Raw genomic sequence first — 7,102 nt, 5'->3', positions numbered from 1 at the left:
CAACTATCCCTGGAGTAGCAACTGGAAACTGGGAGCCTGTGGCTGAATTTAGCCCCCCAAAAAGCTGCAAGCTCACCCAGAAAGTTAGGAAAACCCTAATCTTGCCCCAGAACTTTATCAACCTCTGGGTTAAATCCTGGAGTCACATCTTGGCTCAGTGGCACCTTTAGCACCTTCTTGGCTCTGTCTCCTAACTCCTGTTTTCTGTGTAGCTGAATCCCTCGCTGTGGCCTGCAGGCTCTTCTTTACCAAACTGCACAGTCTGGTATTCTACTGTTGTGGATGCTGCCACAGGCTCTGTATGTGAGTCTTTCAGCTCAGATGTACCATTGTATGTGGCTCAAATGCCTTCCATGCACACTGTGTGTAGGAACACCAAACCTGATCTGGTGCAACACGGAGACTGGTGTTGCGTATTGGCAAAGCTGCACAATTTGAGTCATTTATTTCATTCCTTAGCAGAGGATGGGCTCACAGCCTTAGCATGAACACTTAAATACCGTATTTTTTGCTCTATAAGTCTCACTTTTTCCCTTCTAAATAGTAAGGGGAAATGTGTGTGCGTCTTATGGAGTGAATGCAGGCTGCTCAGCTATCCCAGAAGCCAGAACAGCAAGAGGGATTGCTGCTTTCACTGTGCAGCGATCCCTCTTGCTCTTCTGGCTTCTGAGATTCAGAGTAATTTTTTTCTTGTTTTCCTCCTCCAAAAAATAGGTGCGTCTTGTGGTCTGGTGCGTCTTATAGAGCGAAAAATACAGTACATCTTGCGTGCTCTCTCTCTCTCTCCTTCCTTCCTTTTTTCTATTCAACAAATCAAGTTAGCTTTAGGAGATCCAGGGCTTAATTGGTTGCATATTTGTCAGTTCCAACATTTATTGGCCGATCCTTAAGGCACAAGCTACTGGACCCCTTACTAAATTTGAAGGAATTTGATTAAATCTGGGTCACCTAGGCAGAGGAGTGTTATCTTTTCTTTATAGAGAACTTCTTGATATTTCTGTGGGCCCATTAGAAGGGCTTGAACTTTCCTGGGAGAAGAAACTACAGTTGGAACTAGATGATTCCATGTAAAATGCAAGATGGGCACCTGAGCTCTATAAATTAATCTCGGCTCAGGGAAGTTCTGCACAGGTGATGCCACACTAGTGTGCAGTTTTCTCTCATGCCATCAAATACCCCAGGATGACTGGCATGGTTGTGGTAGCAGGGGAACGTTTCCCCACTTACAGTGGGAATGCCCTCTGGCATCCAAATTTTGAACTGATGTTTTTGAATAAACATTTTAAGAATTTAAACACCCCCATTCAAGCCTCCCCACAACGTGCTCTTTTGAACTTGTGGGATAACCAAGCAGCATTTTTCCAGTCTAAAGAACTTCCAACGTGGATGCTGCAGCAAGACCTTTTTCAGCCCCAAAATGGAAAATAATAGAGGTCTTAAGCCTCCCATTGTGCTATAAGAATATGTGGACTCTGGCTATTGCAGGAAAAATAACTCATGGATTGCTTGTCTGTAAGTGTAAGGAAGTCCCAGAAGATCTATGCTGTTTGGTGGCATTTTGTTTTTTACATGTCAAATTCAGATATTGCCAAACTCTTTCCTCAACAAATTGTGAAATTTAGCTTTCATTATATGTTTTGCTGCTTTTATTTTTCCTCATTAACTGCTCTTTATTTATATGGGAAATATTACCTCTGTGCTGAACCTATGTTTTGTTGTTTTGATTATGCTTTCTTGTATGTTTGTCTGTATTTTGGGTTAATAATAATAATAAAAGTGAGAGAGAGAACCTGACATGCGGAACACATCTCCTATACGGCGCACCACTCGTCTCCCTCTCTAACCTAGACCCATATGAGAAGATACAATCAGGATTCCTTAGATCACTCCTGCAAACACCTAAATGCGTCCCAAACGCCGCCCTACGACTGGAAGCGGGCTTATACAGCATTAAAGCCAAAATATGGATAAGAACCTTATGCACTTGGCTAAGACTTAACAACTCGCCGGTTGGACTACTTTCCCTGATGCTTCTTGACAAATTCCAATCTAGCTGGTTGAAGGGCATCCTCAGAAAACTGGCCACATATGGTCTCTCCCCAGAGTATTTATTAAGTTTAGAAAGGGGAAGGGCCAAGAACATAATCAAAGAAAGATTCAGGGACATTGAAGCCCAAAATGACTTTAACCAACTTCCGATAACTTATAAACTTCTATACAATTCCCAAAGGCCCCATCTAGCAAACTATCTCAAAGTTCTAGACAACGCTAAACACCGATGGGCATTTTCCAGGGCCCGCTTCAACGCTCTCCCTTCAGCTCTTCTAGAGGGAAGATAAATAAAACACCGATCGAACAAAGATTATGTCCCTGTAACAGCAATGAAATCGAAACCATTGGGCATGTCATCTTACACTGCCCATTATATCGAGACTCAAGAAAAGAGCTGATCGAACTGATTCTGAGGAAAATACCTCGTAGTACAGATGACACCTATATCAGACACCTCTTAGCTGACAAAGAGCCTGAAATTAACAGGTCCGTGGCAAAGTACTGTTACATTGCAACAAGAATAAGACGAGTAATGATGTCTACAAAGGAGGCCAAACTGTAAACATCGAAGGAACGATAATAAACAGTAGCGACTCCTGAATTGAATTTTAAAAACTTAAAACTCGAAACTTGGTCATAAATATAAGCACCAATTCTGAGAATTGGCCATATTTTTACTGCTACTGGTAGCACAATATTACTCTTAATGTCATATTTTATAAATTGTTTCCTGGTCACTGACCGTATTAAAGATATTTGATTTTGATTTGATGCTGAACACATCCTTCCAGCCACTTCCTCTGGCCTGCCAAGCGCATGAATGCTTCACTACAGTCTCAGGCAGGCACCAAACGAGGCGGATGTACTCTGCTTCTGATGAAGCACAAGCTGCCCTAGTGTATATTTGTGTGCATGTGTGGATACACACACACACACAGAGAGAGAGAGAGAGAGAGAGAGAGAGAGAGAGAGAGAGAATTCACCATTCCATAAAATGCCTTTGTAAAACTTGAATAAATAAAACTTCGTTTCTGAGATGACTTTTTTTTTTTATTGCACACGCTGGTTTCCATACAAAATATTAACAGAGAGAAACCAATAATAAAGTTGAGTTTTGCAAATGTAAATAGTGAAACCAGGGCCCTCGATAAGCGCTATAAATCTCCACACACAGGTTGCTGTTTAATCTTTATGTACAGGTGCGTCTCAAGGTTATCTCAAGAGGGGGCTTTTGTAACTTGTCATCTGCTTGGTCTTTTATCAGCATAAAGCATTTCCCCTTGTAACGTTTATTGCTTTTGCCAGTGAAAGCTTAGTTGTCGCCACAAGAGCATGCGTTGGCACAAATATAATAAGCCTCCCGTATCTCCACCTATCCTCTTATCAGGGCAGAGCTGCACATTACCCAACTGCTGACCTCAGACATTTTGCCGCCTGAAGTGGAGCCCAAATGACACTCTCTCTCCAGAGAAAAAGAAACACCGGAAGCTGCCTTCTCTACTGAGTCGGGACATTGGTCCCTCTAGCTCAAGACTGGTGGCATGGACTGGCAGAGGCTCTCCAGGGTTTGGGGCAGGATCCAGGAACCTGGAGATGCTGGGGACTGATCCTGGGACCTTTTGGCATGCAGAGCAAGTGCTCTGCCTCTGAGCCACAGCCTCATGACCTTCCTTGATTCCAAACTTCATCCAGCCTCCTCCTCCCATTCACGGTTCTGCCTGAATCAGGGCACCTCCTTTTTTTTTGCTACCCATTTGTCTGCTCATTAAGTTGCCATTGCATTGGCAGTTTGCCAAACCAAGGCCAAAGGAGGGAGGGGAGGGGCATTTGCAGTGGAGAATTAGGGGCGGGCCGTGTTTACTTTTTGACACACGTTTAATTATGGCATCCATTTGCTGTCCACCCAACTAAGTTCTCTGGGTGGTTGACGCAGGCAATAAGTTGTAAAATACATGTTAAAAAATACCCTTAAGGCAAAAACATGGGCCGCAAAGCAGAAAGCCCGGCAGAAACCTTGCCCATCGCTAAAATCAGCATTAAAAAAACAGCTAGAACTAAATCCAGCAGAAGGTCAGCACAAAACGTGGTGCGAAAACTAACCTGCTGAACAGATTGTAGTTAAAAGGAATGAGAGAACATGGAGGTCTTCAGCTGATGCCTAAAAGACCACAGCTTAGGTTCCAGGTTATCTGGAGCGGGCATTCCTTAAGTGTGGGGCCACCACTGAAAAAGCCTTCTTCCCATTAACCCCTACTGAAAAGGATGGGAAGAAAGCATCAGTTGATCATATCCATTACCTCTACGCTGATTTCATAAAACCCTGTGATTTCAATCCAGAGCTGTTTCTACCGCTTTTGCCCTTGACGTTTTCATGAGTTGTTGGTTGTTGTTTTTTACAGCACCCACCACATACAGTGTGTTCTCTTTGAACGCAAATCAATTGAGCTTTGTATGATTACACATCATGAGCTTCACAGTGAGCCCTGCAAAAGTCAACATCATAAAGCAGGGAGTTTGCCAGATTTGATGCAGCTGCCCTAATCAGTTTGCTGCGCCAGTGTAGACATTGACCTGTGACCATTCCCCCCCCCCCAAGCATACAATTCCTCTCGAAAAAAAGAACGTGTGGATCTGTACGTTTTCATGTGCCAGGTGGTTTCAGGATTAAATTGGGTAGGAGACCTTCACACTTTTCAAAAGTACGTGCAAACATTTGTCGTTTAAAAATGACTAAAAACCATCTGAAAACATGTAGATCATCTAAAAACATTTGAAAAAAAGAAATGTTTCAAAGATGAAGATATAGGGCATAATGATGAAGAATAAAATCACAAGATTCAAACAGTCACAGGATGAAGGAAACAGGCTTGTACCTCAGTGGTACAGCACTTGTTTTATATTCAGGTAGAGCTTAGAGAGACTCCTTGTATGAAACCATGGAGAATCACTGCTAGAAAATGTAGATAATACTGAGGTAGATGGACCACTGGTCTAAGATAGCATCCTATGCTACTAACAATTGACAGAATTTTTTAAGCAGAACAGTGATTTCTTTGGCATTAGGACTAATCTAAGGCAAATATTAAGCATCTATTAAGCATGACATAGGGACGCAGGTGGCGCTATGGGTTAAACCACAGAGCCTAGGGCTTGCCGATCAGAAGGTCGGCGGTTCGAATCCCCGCGACGGGGTGAGCTCCCGTTGCTCGGTCCCTGCTCCTGCCAACCTAGCAGTTCGAAAGCATGAAGTGCAAGTAGATAAATAGGTACCGCTCCGGCAGGAAGGTAAACGGCATTTCCGTGCGCTGCTCTGGTTCACCAGAAGCGGCTTAGTCCTGCTGGACACATGACCCGGAAGCTGTCTGCGGACAAACGCCGGCTCCCTTGGCCAGTAAAGCGAGATGAGCGCCGCAACCCCAGAGTCATCCATGACTGGACCCAATGGTCAGGGGTCCCTTTACCTTTTTAAGCATGACATCATTGATTATAAACCTTCAGATGTCTATAATAATGATGTGTGCATTCATGGCACATGAAAACTAAAGAGAGAGAGCCCTGAGAAGAGATTCCCTGAGCTCAAAGGAGGAAATAGCTGCAGAAGAAGGCATCAACCCTTTTTAGCTTGCCAAGAGGCATCACCAAAGGATGTCTCAGACTTTTCAATTCAGCCAGTTGCTCCAGGACCTCACTGAGATAACTTGGCCGCAACTGTCGGAGCACTATCCATGGTTCTGAACCCACAACTTGATCTCGCTCCAAGGTGCTGACCCTTGCCTCACCCCACTGTCCTGACTACCTGCTGCTTGGGGTCCTGGGAACTAACTGTCCTCCCTTGCTTGGGACATCAATACTCTTCAGTGATGGGCATCACAACAGACCATGAACTCTTGATGCCGTTGGGCTCCCTTCAGCTCTGACCATTGCTCATTCCAGTTGGGGCTGATAAAAGTTTAGGTCTCAGAATATCTGGGTGGTGACATGCTTCTCACCTCTGTCATAGGTGGTCCTGTGGTAAAGTCTTCTATGAGTGTGTGCCTATCAGATTTCTGATTGGGTTGAAAGCCCATTCACAGGAATGAATGCCTCCTGAGCGCATGCAAAAGTAGTTCTTAATGCTCTAGTGTGTATGACCAGTCCGTATGGACCTACAAGTCTGAAAGCACCAAGTTAATCAGTTTAAAATTTGAGCCAGCAATGTGTAAACTGAAAAATCAAGCATTCAAACATTTTCAGGTTTCAGGTTTTTTTAGAAAAAAATGTGGGAAAGGGAAAGTTTAGAAATGCTTGTACCCAGGGGGTCCATTAACTGTTTTGGTGGAGAAATTGCTTACATTCCTCCACCTGCGCTACTGGGTTCTCCTCATGTGCTCTGCTGACAGACCTCCCGAGTAGCAATGTAAAGTCTTAATTTCTGAACTTGGGAGGCTTAGCATCTAAACTGGTTGAAAACATTTCAAAGGTCTTCTGGGGATCCTGGAAGAGTTTGTTTATCCTGATCTTGGATGGCTGCAGCCAAGAAATCCCACTTAATTCACTAACTCCTCAGCTCATCTTCGCTGGTCTGAATTTGAGTCATCTTGACCTCTACTTGTGAAGTCCTCTTTTGTTGTCTACCAATCTAGCTTCAAAACCTCAAGCACATTTTTCCACTTGAATCAACAGTGCTAACACATACACTTGGATAGCTGGGAACTGCATACATGCCAGGAGTAGGATGATGTTCCAGCCAAAGATAAGCAATTTAAGATGAGCTTTCTATTGTGGCTGGATTCACAGGTGGAGAAAGCACTGCTGTGCTCTAGTCGTGCTTGGACTAGACGGGCCACAGGCTATTCTTACATTCTTAATCTGAGAGAATGTGATGAAAATTTGGCAGGACCACCGACAGAAAAACGTTGGGGTCTTGATCTGGTCCTAAGGATGCCGGTGGCCCTTACTCTGTGCAAATCATAGAGCTTTCAGCTTGAGGCATTAGGCTTTTGCAGGTTGGGTTTTTGCCAACCCAATAGCTCCAGGCATTTCCACATTTAATAAAGTAGACCCTAAACAA

This window comes from Podarcis liolepis (assembly GCF_965112155.1).
Source record: "Podarcis liolepis genome assembly, chromosome: 4".
NCBI classification, from domain to species: domain Eukaryota; kingdom Metazoa; phylum Chordata; class Lepidosauria; order Squamata; family Lacertidae; genus Podarcis; species Podarcis liolepis.
The sequence above is the reverse complement of the archived record's forward strand: the minus strand, read 5'-3'. Positions refer to the sequence as shown.